We start from the raw sequence: 15825 nt of genomic DNA, 5'->3' as shown, positions 1-15825 counted from the left end.
TTAATACTCAATCACGCACACTTAGTGCCATGTGATTCAAGCCCGCACACATAGTGCCATATAGTCCAAACTCGCACACTTAGTGCCATACATTACAAGTTCGCACACTCAGTGCCAATCTCGTCACCGTACACATCTATTTCTCGCACACTTAGTGCCGAAGCAAACTTCCTACACATTTCACTATCTCTTTTACGTTCAACAATATCATCTTTTCATACACATACATTTGTATATATTTCATCTCATTAAACACAATTGCATAGATATTACAATCATTTAAGCAATATCAAATATATGCTTAATGACTTACCTTGTATTGGGTAAAATGGTTCCAACTCGGCTACTCGATGTTCTTTCCTTTGCCTTTGCTTGATTCTCCACCTCTAGCTTCTTGAGCTTAATCAATAAATTAACTAGTTTAACCGTCTTGCCACATATTTATACATGACATCAACTATACTATCATCATTAATTCATCAAATCACAAAATTTTATCTCATGAACATTTAACACTTAACATTTACCCCATCTAGGCCGACTTTGCTAGCACACAAGCCTTTGGCCGAATGTCCTTGACCTATAGTCACCCAAAATTTCTTTGTTCTTTAAAATTCATCCAAGACCACATTCGGCACCTCCAACTAATAATTTAGATACTCTCAAGCTCATTCACAAGTACTATTATATATCACATTAAGCATTAATTATTTTGCAACATGAATTCTATAGCATGGCGAATACTCATGCACATACACATATAACAACAAGAACTCAATGGCACAAAAATCTCCTTTTATTAAACATTCATCTCACTTCTCTTCATGCTTCGTCACAACAACATTAAAATACCAACCAAGAAAGACAACCTCCATGGCCGAACTTCATCTCCATCAAATAGCAAAGAAATCTAAGCCATGGGCTAGGTAGGTTTCAAACTAACAACTAAAACATGCATGAATCTTAAGGAATGACATCAAACATACCTCAATCTAGCTGCAAGTATGGCCAAGCTTCTCCAACCCCCCTCCCTTACTCACGGCAATACAAAAATTTGAGAAAGGATGAGCACTTTTTTTTTGTTTTTCTTGTTCAATTCACGGCAAATGGGGGGGGGGGGGCATCCATGCTCATCATTTTTTTTTTCAATTCTTTAATGCTAGCTTTTATTTTATGGCTTCCTACATACACCACTAACCCAACATGTTGGAAACATGTTCCCTTTGCCCATAATCTTGTCATGGCCGGCCACTATCCTTAGGAAATGGACTATTTGACATGCAACTCCATCTATTTTACTTCATTCTTTTACTAACCTCTTAAAATTAGCCACATATATTTAAATCCTTTCACATGAGTCCTTTTTCTTTCAATTCACGTTCAATTTAACTAAATCAAAGAATTAAAAATTCACACATGCATTTTCACATATATTTGGCATGGAATAAGGTATTTAAATGTTTTTGTGACCCAGTTTTGTGGTCCCGAAACCACTTTCCGACTAGGGTTAAATTAGGGATGTCACAGTGGAGCTATGTGCTGAAACCACCAAGTATCGAGGATTGATTCGAAGTGTTCAATGGGAGACTCTATGTATTGCTTTGTGAGTTCTTTGATGAATAAGTGCAGGAACTTGGTTATGTGAATGATGTGTTCATTATGTGACCAGGATGTGGTAAGGTTATAAACAAGTAAGTTATACATGAGGATGATTTTATGGTGACCTTGTGATCATGGGCCTATACTTGTGATGTATGAAATGTGGTGAAAATGATTTGTGATATGTATGTTAAAATGAAGTTAATACAAAGAAGGTGTGAAAGAGTGAATTAGCAATAAGACTATTTTGGATAGTAGCAGTGACGTGATTTTTAAAAATCACAAAAAATATTAGAAATTGAATCAAAGACTGAATGAGATATCAAATTAATGGTTAATGAGTCTATTTTCATATAAAAGAAACAGAGAAAGAAAAGGGGTTCTATATTTTGAGATATTTGTGTTTTTGTGAGACTGGTTCAGAATGATTATGTGATCCCCTGTTCTGACTTTGGAAAATCGCAACAATTTGGATAAAACTAATTAAAGGCTTAAATTTATATTTTTAAAATTCCTAATGAGTCTGTTTTCAAGATAAATCAACAAGAGCATTATCTGAGTTTTGTACTGTGAGATAATTAATTTTTAGTGAAGAAAGGTCAGAACTGTCAGAATGTGGAACAAGAGAAATTTTAATGAATAAACTGTACAAATTGGATAAACCAAAAATTATGAAAATTTTATGGTAGAAATATATGTGAGTCTAGCTTTAGGGGAAATTTACGGATCTTAATTTGGAGTTCTGTAGCTAGAATTATAAATAAGTAAGTGACTATGACTCGTGTAGATAGTTTGATGTGAGCATTTATTAGTAAATTGTGAAATCGTACTTACAAGAATGCTATATACATTAAGGATGTGGAATGGAGAGGAGGAGGAGGAAAAAAATATATGTGGAATACATGGAAACTATGGTATTTGAAATATTGATGTAATGAAATCAATGATATGTGTTTATAAGAAAACAGAAAGAGAATGATATGTATCATGACATGTATATATATATATATGACTAGTCTCAATGTAATGCTTGTAGGGTATGGAGTTGAATTAAAATGTTTTAGGAAAACATGTTATTTGCGCATCTAAATTGTGGTATTTTATAAAGATATGATCTAGTTTTAAATATGAATGCTTGATGATTAAGCTGAAGATATTTGGTAAGATGATAATCTTGGTATAAATGTATAAGTGGTACTATAATAAACAAGGTAAAATGAGTATGAGAGACACATGTATGATGATATACAAATGCTATGTTTGTGGTTTAATTGAGAATATTTAATCATAAATGAATACCATGTTATGTGCTTTTGATTTTGTATAAGTGTGTAAGAGATTAAGGCTGACCAAAGCTTGGAAAATAGCCTAGGTATATTCCACACAGGAAGAGACACGACCATGTGTCTCAGCCGTGTATGGAACACGACTTTGGGACACGGGCGTGTGGAGCCTTAAAGCATGAAATTTCCAACATTTTTGTAAGTTCTTGATTTAGTCCCGAACCCTTTCTAAAGTATGTTTTAGGCTTCGTAGACTCAAATAAGGGACTATGTGTAAGTGAATGAACGGTTTGAAATATGAATGAAATTTTATGGCCCGTATTTTAGTTTAATGTTTGTATATTTGTCTGGTAACGCCTTGTACCTTATCCCGGCCTTGGGTAGGGGTAAGGGGTGTTACAATGACTAGAAGAAACCCGTCAGGACCATTAATTTTTGATGAAGAAATTGATCGCACAGTTTATAGAAATCAAAGAGAAATAAGGCATAGTTTACGATACACGGAGAACGAGCGAGAAGACGATACTTAACCCCCAACTGAAGAGATGGCCGAAAACCCAGGCGATTAGCTGCCTCCTGCAATTGCAGTTAATCAAAATCCTGCTCCACGTACTATGTATGACTATGCTAAACATTCTTTAACAGGAACTGAGTCTAGTATAGTTAGACCTATTATTGCTGCGAATAATTTCGAACTAAAACCTAACACAATTCAGATGATACAACAGTTTGTTCAGTTTGATGGTTTGCAGGATGGGGATCCCAACACGCACTTGGCAAATTTTCTTGAATTTTGCGACACTTTCAAAATTAATGCCATTTCTGATGATGTCATTCGCCTTTGGTTATTCCCTTTTTCATCGAAAAATAAAGCTAAACAGTGGTTGAACTCGTTACCATGAGGGTCTATCACTACTTAGGAACAGATGACTGAAAAATTCCTATTAAAATATTTTTCGCCGGCTAAAATGGCTAAGTTACGTAATGATATCTCTTCGTTTGTGCAGATGGACTTAGAAACACTTTACGATGCATTGGAGAGATACAAGGATTTACTGAGAAGATGCCCTCACCATAGGTTACCTATATGGCTGCAAGTTCAAACGTTCTACAATGGTGTGAATCCCTCGACAAGACAAATGATTGACGCAGCTGCTGGCAGAACCATCAACAATAAAACACCGGAAGATGCCTATGAATTTATAGAGGAGATGTCACTGAATAACTATCAGTGGCAAGTTATGAGGACAAAGCCAACGAAAATAGTCGGCGTTTATAACATCGATTCAGTCACCATGCTCTTTAATCAGGTAGAACTTCTTAATAAAAAGATTAAGAATTTACTTGGTTTTACGCAGGTACATCCAGTAATGAGGTGTGAATCAAGTGGCGGAGGTGTACATACAGAATACAAATCCTTCAATCTTACAACTGAAGAAGAACATGTCAACTATATGGGTAACAATAACTTTAGATCTCAAAATAACCCATACAGTAATACTTATAATGCAGGTTGGAGGAACCACCCAAATTTCTCCTAGGGTGGTCAAGGGAATCAAAAGCCACAAAATCCTCAGGGTTTTCAACAACCACCTTATCAACAAGAGAAGAAACCAAACCTTGAAGAGATGCTTTCTAAATTCATCTCGGTGTCAGAAACCCATTTCCAAAATAGTGAGACAGCGCTTAAGAATCAACAAGCATCGATCCAAGGACTCGAAACTCAGATAGGCCAGCTATGCAAACTAATCTCCAAACAACCAAAAGGTAGCTGACCAAGTAACACTGAACCTAATCCGAGGGAACACCTCAATGCAATTAGTACTCCAAATAAGGTAGGATTCATTGTACCGGAGCCAGAATTCCAGAAAGACAATGCGATGAACAAAGGTTGAGAAGAGGTAAATGATGATGATCCTAAACAGGTAAGTATGAATTATGAACCTCGTGTGCCTTATCCTAAAGTAATGACAAAAGACAGAATAGAAGAACAATTAGGTAAGTTTGTCAAACTCTTAAAGAAATTACATATTAACTTACCCTTTATTAAAGTTCTTTCGCAGATGCCCAACTCAGCAAAATTCTTAAAGGAACTTCTGAGCAATAAAAGGAAATTAGAGACTACATCACATGTGGAACTCAAGGCAGTCTGCTCAGCTATTTTAAAGAATGAGCTACCTAACAAATTGAAAGATCCAGGGAGTTTTACAATTCCTTGCTTAATTGGTAGTCTATCTGTGAATAATGCTTTAGCTGATCTAGGGGCAAGTATAAATGTTATGCCATATAAAATGTTTAAATGACTAGGTCTCGGTAAACCCAAACAGACTAGGATGAGCATACAATTGGCTGACAAAATAGGTAGATTTCCTAAGGGTATTATTGAAGATGTTCTCGTTAAAATTGATAAATTTATTTACCCAGTAGACTTCGTTGTCTTAGATATGGATGAGGATAACGAGGTACCTATAATTTTAGGACGACCATTTTTAGCAACTGCCAGAACCATTATTAATGTAGGCACAGGAGAGCTAACACTTCGTGCAAGTGAAGACGTAGTAGCACTCCAAGCACGCGACTCAGTCAAAACCTCTAAGACTCAAGCTAATGTTATAAAACTTGTCGATGATAAAACTAATATTCAATCATCCTTGCAGGAACTTCCTCGAACCAAGGCAACAGAAACAGTCTCCTACTATCATAAAGAGAACAAAGATGTCCATGAAGAACGAAGACTATGGATAGAGGAGCTAGACGAATGGCGAGAACACAAATCGATAACACATGTTAAACCGAAACTACGCAAACACAAGCCCGATACCTCTCCTAATCAACTTGAAGTTGGCGATACAGTCTTACTAGATACCGTTGATCTTCACATTGTCAGTACCACACCAAATATGGAAATCCCTCTTACAGTACTTAGTATTTTTCTATTCAATATAGTGGAGGTGAGTCATCCCAAGTTCGGCACTTTTAAGGTAAACAACACCCGTTTAAAACCTTATTTCAAAATTGACAGCAGAAACGAGGAGTATGAACTCCCCAAACCACCATGATAAATCAACAGAGAGGTAAGTCAAGCTTAGACTATAAATAAGCGCTTCTCGGGAGGTAACCCGAGCACTAACATATTTTGATTTCTTTATTTTTATTTTCTAACACTTTGGATCCTTAACTTAATCTTTGAATTGCAAAGTTTTTCAGCCTGCACGGCCAGGCACACGGGCGTGCCTAAAGTCGTGGCCAAACAGGGGAAGAAGCCACGACCATGCGATACGGCCCTGTTGAAGCAGGACATGATTTCCCCAAAACACGGGGTACGATAAATCCCCACGGCCGTGCGACATGGCCGTGGGTGAACTTGATAGGAGACCACGAGTGTAGGAATGAAAAACCACGGGCATGCCAGAGACAAAGCTAGATTTTGTTTCTTCGACACGGGCGCTAGACACGCCCGTGCCATTCAGCCATGTACAACAATACATGGGCATGCTACCATAACACACGGGCGTTGGAGAAGCGAACAAAGCTCAACACGGTTGTGTGACATGGCCGTGTTAGACACATGCCCATGACACACGGGTGTGGGATAGTAGCCGGGCACGACCTAAATCGCAAAATTAAAAAAACACGGGCTTACTCTCAAAGTACACGGGCGTGGCCTTAGGCCGTGCGGCCCTTCCCTATATAAGCAAACCACTGTTCGTCTTCTTCCTCCTTTCGAAACCCTAGCTGAAACCTAGCCTACCCCACTCCCTAATTCCTATTCCGGCCACCATTCCCCAGATTCTCACTTCCCCAACCCCCAAACCACCCTCAAATCCATTCCTCTTACTTTAATCCCCACTTTCCCCTCTCTATACCCTCCATTTTTCCTCCATACGACTATATCCCCGCGTCACACGCCCGTGCTCACCATCAACACGCCCGTGTGCTGCCATACAGTAGCTTTTGGTTCACTTTCTCAACCTTATTTTTTCAATTTGTGTTGCTACATTAGTATTTTACATGTTTTACATGGATATTGTTACTATTACAAATATGTTTTAGACAAGTTAGGAATATGCTTTGGAATTTTCTATATTTGAATTGTTTAAGCTACTAAATAGCATATACTAGTTTTAGGCCTCTTGCTTAACTACTGATATGTCTTAGATTCTATCAATTCTAATGTATTTTCAAGAACATTATGTCGTCATCGAGAGGCAAGAAGGTCGCGGTCCCTTTCTTAAAGAGACGTAAGGGACCAATTTCTTCCTCGATACGTGCTACAGCCAAAATTCGACACCCATTCCTTAAATTTCCACAAGCTTCGTAGGAGGAGCTATTTCAGATACTACGCGCATGACCGATCACTACAGGTCACTGCATTGACTGGGCTACCGTAGAGCAAGTTTAACTAGCTGATGCCGTCCGCGCCCTCCTGTCCACAGACCCATGGGAACGGTTCTTCGCTATTATCGAGCCCACTTATTTAGAGCTAACTTTAGAATTATGCTCTACTTTCCATTTACTGGTGGTGATGACGAGCAATGACAACCCAGGCACCATTCATTTCTGATTAGGCGGTCTAGTTCGCGCGATGAGTGTCCCAGAGTTTGGAGTCGCTCTGGGACTTTACACCGATGAGTTTATGGAGGAGGAAGACATGAATGCACTACCTCGCAACATCCACATTTCTCCCTCCTCGTGCTGGAAGGCTTTGGCACCACTCTTTTCCACCTACGACCCCAGACGTTCGAAGGCCTTAGCTCTCCCCCCTTCCCTACTATATCTCCATGCCATTTTGGCACACACTTTGACCGGAAGGAGAAAGAACGCCGGTGTCGTCAACACCCACGATGCCTACTATTTATGGTGCATGGCGAATGCACATGTGACTAACTTGGCATACTTCATTGCTTTCGCCATTCACCATCAGACCGAGCGACATAGAAAGGGAGTGATCTCTATCGGCCCCTACGTGACGCGCCTTGCCAAACACTTTGGCCTCCTTAACACCGCGGCCCAGTCATCAGCGCTTACCCTGATAGGTCCTCACAGGGCATCACGACTATGTTACACATGAGGATGATCGAGCGCCGACGTGGGACCGATCCTCCTCAGTATTATCTTTCGTATGCCATTGATGAGGAGAATCTTGAGGACATCCCTGATGATGTTCCCCTACAGCATGAGGAGCCTTCGATCGTGCCACCTAGGGAACGATCAGTTCATGCGGCTGCTTCATTCGCACATCTTTCCGACCGACTCGCCCACTTCGAGCAGTATTGCATTACGGAGTTCGAAATGATTCACGAGCGAGATCGGCGACGGGACCAACAGATGGACGATATGTAGGCCATGATGTAGCAGCTGTGCCAGCACTTTCACATCGCCACTCCAGCACCACCACCTGAGGGACCCACCGACGAGGATCATTGAATCCTTCTATTTTTTATTTATTCTTATTTTTATTTTATTTTATTTTTATTTTATTTTTTTTTATTTTTATCTTCATTTCAACTCTATTATTTTATTTTCAAATACATATCTATATTAGTAAATTTTACTTTTTTCCATTTTCTGGTATTTCTAACAAGTAATTCCACTACGCTCTCTTCCACACCAACTCTTAATAAGCTCTTAATGATTCTACAGACTTCCAAGCAAAGCTGCTAGGAATATTTTACGGAATGAGGAAATAAAAAGGAAACAATACCTTACGAGTGCCATGTTCAATAACCCAATTTCTTCATCTAGCCAAGAACAATGGCAGCTACCACTTTCCCCGAACACTCCATCCTCATAATCAAGCTCCGCATCTATATAACAGGGAGTTTCACCTCCTTTCCTCTTATGACTTTCTTTATTTTGAATAATCTATCTCTGTACATTGAAGGTAATGTACATCTTAAGTGTGGTGGGGTGAACATGAAACCTAAATTTTTGCATTATTCTCAAATCCCTGAATTTGGTCTTGTGCTTAAGTGATTTTCTCATAATATTGATAGAATGAATTCTAATTGATCTATAATTATTGCTGATATGTTGTGAATTAGACCACGAGAATTATGCATGATTATTTGATTATAGGACCTTAAAGAATCGAGTATGATAAGTTGATATTTTGAGAAATAAAATTTTTAGACTATTTCTCCTAAATTGAGGTATTATCTTGAAATCCTAAGTATATAGAAATGACATCAAAAACCCAAATTTTTGGTGAGATTTTTAAGCCTTTTGAGCATATAGCTTTCTTTCTTGCTCACTTCTTTTGAGGTTTGAGTGTGTCAACATTGAACTGTTATTCTAGAACTTGCTTCGATTATACATGTCGAGATCACATGTATGATTTGATATACTGAGATGATAAAGGCACTTAGGATTTAACCCATTTACTCCATAAAAAGCCTTCCAACATAATTAAACCCTTAGCGAACCCCCTTTAAGCCTACTAACTTTTTTTTTATTGATTAACCCTTGTCATTGACCCATTAACCCATTATTGTTGAAATCCTCTTACTTAATTTACCTTTTTATCGAGATTAAATTTAATATTATTACCTCACTATGTTCCCATTTTTTTGTTACTGAATCATAAAGTATGATTTCTGTATTGTATTGACTTGATTTGTTCTTAAAAAAAAGAAAACAAAACTGAGTATTATTATTGTAATTCTCAGCAAGCTAAAGTTGTCATGAACTCAAGTAAAATAGTTACAGATATTTGTTTGTGGTTCAATAATTAAGTTTTTGATAGTGGGGTAACATTTTAAAATTATCTCGATTCTAACCCCTATTCTTTAGCTTGTATCCATACCTGTAACCTAAACCCCATTACAACCATGCAAAGGCCTTTTGATTAGTATATCATATCATTTACAAGTGGTGGAGATTTGATTTTCATGCAAGCCTATGGTAATAACTTTTCAGTTAGACAATCGAGTGCTTAATCTTGAACCTTAAACACTTTGAGTGACTTGAGTGAATCTTTAGTGAGGATGTCATCTCTTGTATATTTAGGACTAAAGTTAATTACTAAGAGGAAGGAGATTACCTAGGATTTTATTATCAAAATATTTGATTTAGATTGTTTGAGGTTTTTAATGCACCTATAGTTTAATTCTCACTGTATGATTTTCTGTAGAATAACCTATAACAGTATCAGTAATGATTATGTGATTGAGAGGAATAAATTCTAGCAATAAATGAGAGTTTTGCTTGAGGACAAACAAATGCTTAAGTGTGGGGGTATTTGATAAACGCCAAATTATACATAGTTTTACCCCAAATACTTAGCATATTTATGGATGTTTACTGCTAGATTTGTGGATTTTGGTGCTCTTAATCCGGTTATTTCATGTTTTGCACTCAGGAGAGCACCAAGAGTCAAAAGGAGCCAAAAATGAGCTAAAAAGGGACAAAACGACCAAATCAAGAAGATCACATGGCCTAAGCTTGCCATACAAGCTGCTCACTGCCCGTGTCCTTCGAGGGTGTCGACCAAGGCTCTCACGATTGACACAGCCTAGCCATTAACCCACACGACCATGTGCAATTTAACGGATCGAACATAGCCTGGCAAACACGTCACACGGTCGTGGCACACGGGTGTGTCCCTTTTTCAAATAGTTGTATTTTACACGTAAAAGGATACTTAGGGAGGAAGAAAGCTAATCCAAAGCCTATATAAACACCCTAAGTGTGGCCTAATAAGAGGGGTCTCTTCTAGAACTTTTCTAGAATACAAAACCACATGCCAGGAATTACTTGAAGAAAGCCAGACGATCCATCCCAAAAGCTGGAGCTACTCCAAGACTGAAGATCTCTCTTAGAATTCCTTCAAAGGTTTTAGAGTTTTCTTCATGTTTTGTTATTTTTATACTTTTGAGATGTACTCTTATTTTATTATGAACTAAACCCCTTAGATACCTAAGGGGGATAAAACCTATGGTGGATCTTGTTATTATTATCTGAACTGTATGATAAATACTTGATTTGTTCTAAATTATGTGTTCTTAATGCTTGAGTTAATATTCCGGGTATTAATTCATGATTTGATGTGCTTATGCAGAGGAGGAATAGACCCTGCCTAAGAGTAGATTTGGCATAATTAAACAAAGTTGATCGAACGCCTAGAAATAGGGTTACGAGATTTTGTCGAATTAGGGTGAAACCTAATATGGGAGTCCATAGAGTGATCTACTGCTTCCCTAGGGGTTTTAATTAAGAAAGAAATTTTAATTAATTCAACTGAGGGTTAGACGTTATTAGTCTTGAAAGGGATAATAACATAGGTTAGGGAATCTCACGGATCAAGTCAAGTGAATAAATCGTCCGGTTCAGAGTCAGATAACAAGTGAAATCTAGGTGGATTCCTCATTGGGTGTTGTCTTTATCAATTGCTTTTTTTCAAGTCTTTTTCCAAATTTTCTCTTTACTTTAATTAATTAGTTAATTATTTTAGGTAATTAGTTTAATAAACAAACCCTTTTATTCTTAGGCTAGATAATAAAAAGATAGTTATTACTAGTACTTTTAGTTCTCTTGGGTACGATATCTCAGTCTTGCCATTACTATACTATTGTTTGATAGGTGCGCTTACCTTTTCGTCATGATAATAGTTAGTCTAGGTTTGATCTTCATTATAAATATTTATCACTCTTAAAAAATTACATATTAACTTACCGTTTATTGAAGCTCTATCGCAGATGCCAAACGCAATGAAATTTTTAAAGGAGCTTTTAGCAAATAAGCAGAAGTTTAACGAGGCTTCGTATGTGAAGCTAAATGCAGTTTGCTTAGCTATTCTACAGAATAAACTACCCAAAAAATTGAAAGATCCAGGGAGTTTTACAATTCCTTGCTTAATTGGTAGTTTAGATGTTAATAATGCATTAGCTGATTTAGGGGCTAGTATTAACATCATGCCTTACAAAATGTTTAAACTACTAGACCTTGGGAAACCCAAACAGACTAGGATGAGCATTCAATTAGCAGATAAAACTATAAGATTTCCTAGGGGTATTATTGAAGATGTGCTAAGTAAAATCGATAAATTTATATTTCTCCTTGACTTCGTTGTTCTAGAAATAGAGGAGGATAGCAACTCCCCTTTGATTTTAGAAAGGCCCTTTTTAGCAATTTCTAGAACGATTATTGATGTTGGCACAGGTGAGCTCACACTTCATGTGGGAGACGAAACAATCACCCTTCAAGCTCGCAATTCCGGCAACACATCAAAAATTGAAGGTGATTGTCTAAACCATTCTACTAAAACTGACAATATGGTGCAACCTACTTTGCAGGAAATGAGTTTGAAGGAAGTACATGAGCCATTTTCAAGCAATAGTAGAGGACCTATTCGTGAAGAACGAAGGCTACAAATCGAGGAGCGAGATGAATGGTGGACACATAAACCGAGAACACACAATAAGCCAAAACTACGCCAGAACAAGTTCAATACCTTTCCAAATTAACTTAAGGCTGGAGATAAAGTTTTAATAGATGCCGCAGATCCTCACATTATCACTGCTAAACTGAATGAAGAAATCTCTCTTACGGTACTTAGCATTTTCCCATTCAATACATAGAGGTAAATTATCCCAAGTTCGGCACTTTTAAGGTAAACAATACCCACCTAAAACCTTATTTTGCTGAGATTCACAACAGGAATGAGGAGTATAAACTCCTCGAACCACCATAACTATTCAATGGAAAGGTAAGTCGAGCTTAGACAATAAATAAGCACTTTTCGAGAGGCAACCCGAGCACTAACAATATTAATTTCTTTAAATTTTAGTTTTAACATCTAATATACTAACCAAATCATTGAGCACAGGCTTTTCAGAACCACATGGCCAGGCACATGGGTGTGTCATAGGCCATGCACATACCACGGGATGAAACATGGTCATGCGATATGGCTGTGTGAAAGTAGGGTAAAAAATTTCTTCCCCAACACGGGATGCGATAAGTAGCCACGGCCGTGAGACAGGGCCATGGGCGAAACTACCAAAATAACAAGGGCGTACAACACGCCCGTGTTTTGAAACCATGGTTAAACCTACCAATTTCTATTCTTTGACTATTTCATTACGAGTAATTATGCTTCAGTATACCTCTTAAAGAATTCCTGATTTGCTCACAGTCAGAAAGAGCTCCAAAGCTCACTATTACTCAGGATCTTGAAACTCCACTGGGAAAGGACTTATGGACTAATGAACCTCTACCACTGCCGGAGTATCCTCCTCCACCCTCACGCCGATTATTCTCTAAAACTCCAGTTCAAGGAAATTCATTCATCACTCAGGAAGTTTCACTTCTCTCTCTATCTTATATTTATATTCTTTTCTATATATCTATCTTTGTACATTGAGGGCAATGTACATCTTAAGTGTGGAGGGTATTCATTTTTATATCAAAAAAATCCCTGAATTTTGTTTTATTCTCATGCAATTTTCTCATATCATTATTAGAATGAATTCCAATTAGTCTATAATGTTTATTAATATATCTTGAATTAAAACATAGGTATTTATGCATTGATTATTTAAACTTTAAGACATTAGAGAATTAAGCATGATAAGTTGACTTTTAAGAATTTAAAATTTTAAGTTGTTTCCCCAAGTTTAAGTATTATCTTGAATTGAAATCCACAAGTTTAAACATCAAAAAGCCATAATTTTTGTGAGATCTTGAGCCTTTAAGAGCATCTATTAATTCTTTCATGCTCACTTTCATTATGAGCGCATCAGTATTAAATTGTTATTCTAGAACTTGCTTGATTATGCATGTCAAAACCACACCATTTGATTTGATATGTCAAAAAGAGAAAGGCACTTAGGTTTAACCCACTCACTCCATAAAAGCCTACCTTCAAGTGAACCCCCTTGAGCCTAACAACCCATTCATTGATGTACCCTCAATATTAACCCATAACTCATTATTGTTGAAATCCCCTAAATTAATTAATTTGATCCCTATTTTTGTCGAGATTTGAGTTGGAATAGTTGCTTAGCTATGTTTTATTCTATTTTGTATTTTGACTTGTTCCTAAAAATATACATATACATGTATACATTTTAGTAGTAGTGATCTTCTGAGCTAAAGAATTAAATTCCATATTCTGAGAAAAAGCTCTTTTGTATGCAATTAATGACTAACCATTTTTCTAGCTAGGTAATTTTTCAATTCAATCTCGATTCTAACCCTTTCTTTCAACTTGTGACTACACCCCCTATCCAAAGCCACGTTACAACCATCTAAAGACCTTTTGATTGATGTTTCATCTCAATTTATAGTGGTGAAGATTTGATTTTCATGCAAGCCTATGGTAATGACTTTTTATTATTGACTATTGAGTGCTTCATTTATTGTCCTTAAACACCTCGAGTGATTTGAGTGAATTTTTAGTGAGGATGTGAAACTCTGTGACATTTTGAATCAAAGGTAATTACTTAGACAAGGGGAGACACCTATGTTTTCAAGATAAAATATTCAACTTGGAATGTTTGAAACTTTGATGTTTTTTCAGTTAAATTTTCAATGTATGATTACCTATGGATTATTTTGAGATATTATCGATAGAAATTAAAAGTTGAGAAGAATTTATTTTGATTATGAGTTGAGGATTTTGCTTGAGGACAAGCAAATTCTTAAGTGTGGGGGTATTTGATAAACTGTAATTTATACATATTTCTATCCCATACTTAGCACATTTTATGGATGCTTTTTCCTTAAAATTGGTGAATTCGATGCTCCTAATGCCTTAATTTCCTGTTTTATACTTAGGTGAGCACAGGAGAGTGAAAGGAATGAGAAACGAGCCAAAAAGGGAGAAAATGGGCTAACGTACGAAATCAACACAGCCTGGACCTCCTCAGACGGGCAGACCACACGGCTGTGTCAATTTGGCAGAATCGAAGCACGACTCACACGGTGGACCACACGCCCGTGCCTATTTAATAGGCTTGACCATGGCCTAAAGTAATCGCACACAGACGTGTCCCTACTGAGCCCAAGTTTAGTCCAATTCAGCCCAAGTTTAGTCCAATTCGGAAAAGGCCAATTTTGAGGGTTCTTAGGCATTCCAAAGACTATAAATACACCCTAGAGGAGGAGGAAAAAAAGGCACACAGAGAGGGAATCAGGGAACTACTCAAGGAAAGCCGATTAATCCATCTTAGAAGCCGGATTCATCATCAAGATTAAAGATCTCCCCTCAATTTCCCTTCAGAAGTTTTGGGTTTTTCTTTATGTTTGGTATTCATTATTCTTCTGAGACGTTTCCCTTTTTAGTTATGATCTAAAACCCCTAAATACCTAAGGGGAATGAAACCTAAGACAAATCTTATTATTATTATCTGAATTGTATGATAAATATTTGACTTGTTCTTAATTATGTGTTCTGAATTCTTGTTTTGATATGCTAGGATATTGATTCAAGTTAAGCTCTTATTCAGAGGAGGAATAGACCCTGTCTAAGAGTACATTTGTCATAATTAAACGGAGTTGGTTGCGCACGTAGAGATAGGGTGACAAGATTTTGCTGGATTAGGGTGAAACCTAATAAGGGGATCCATAGATCGAGTTAATGCAACCCTAGGGAGTTAATTAGAAAGAGATTTCAATTATTCAACCTAGGGTTAGACGTTGTTAGTCTGGAGAGAGATAATAATATAACTTAGGGATTTCTACGGATCAAGTCAAATGAATAAACCGTCTGATTCAGAGTCAAATAACAAGTGAAGTCTAGGTGGATTTTTTTCCTTAGGTATTGTCTCAATCAATTGAGTTTTCCAAAAGTAATTCCCTAATTCTATTTTCTATGAATTCTTAGTTTAGTTAGTTAGTCAGTTAAAACAAACCCCATTATTCTTAGGCTAGATAATAAAAAGACAGTCATTACTAGTACTTTTAGTTCCTCTGGGTTCGATAATCCAGTCTTGCTAAAGCT

The 15825-nt window shown here is 37.1% G+C and overlaps 1 non-coding gene across 1 annotated transcript; it reads right to left on the bottom strand.

Annotated features, from left to right (window-relative positions):
* Positions 1–3856: 3856 nt before the first annotated feature.
* Positions 3857–3963, bottom strand: LOC128295063 (small nucleolar RNA R71). The gene has a single exon (XR_008285370.1). It is a non-coding gene; the product is annotated as a small nucleolar RNA R71 (small nucleolar RNA).
* Between the last annotated feature and the right edge of the window lie 11862 nt (positions 3964–15825).

This window comes from Gossypium arboreum, chromosome 6 (genome assembly GCF_025698485.1).
Source record: "Gossypium arboreum isolate Shixiya-1 chromosome 6, ASM2569848v2, whole genome shotgun sequence".
Taxonomy (NCBI): domain Eukaryota; kingdom Viridiplantae; phylum Streptophyta; class Magnoliopsida; order Malvales; family Malvaceae; genus Gossypium; species Gossypium arboreum.
The sequence above is the reverse complement of the archived record's forward strand: the minus strand, read 5'-3'. Positions and strand labels throughout refer to the sequence as shown.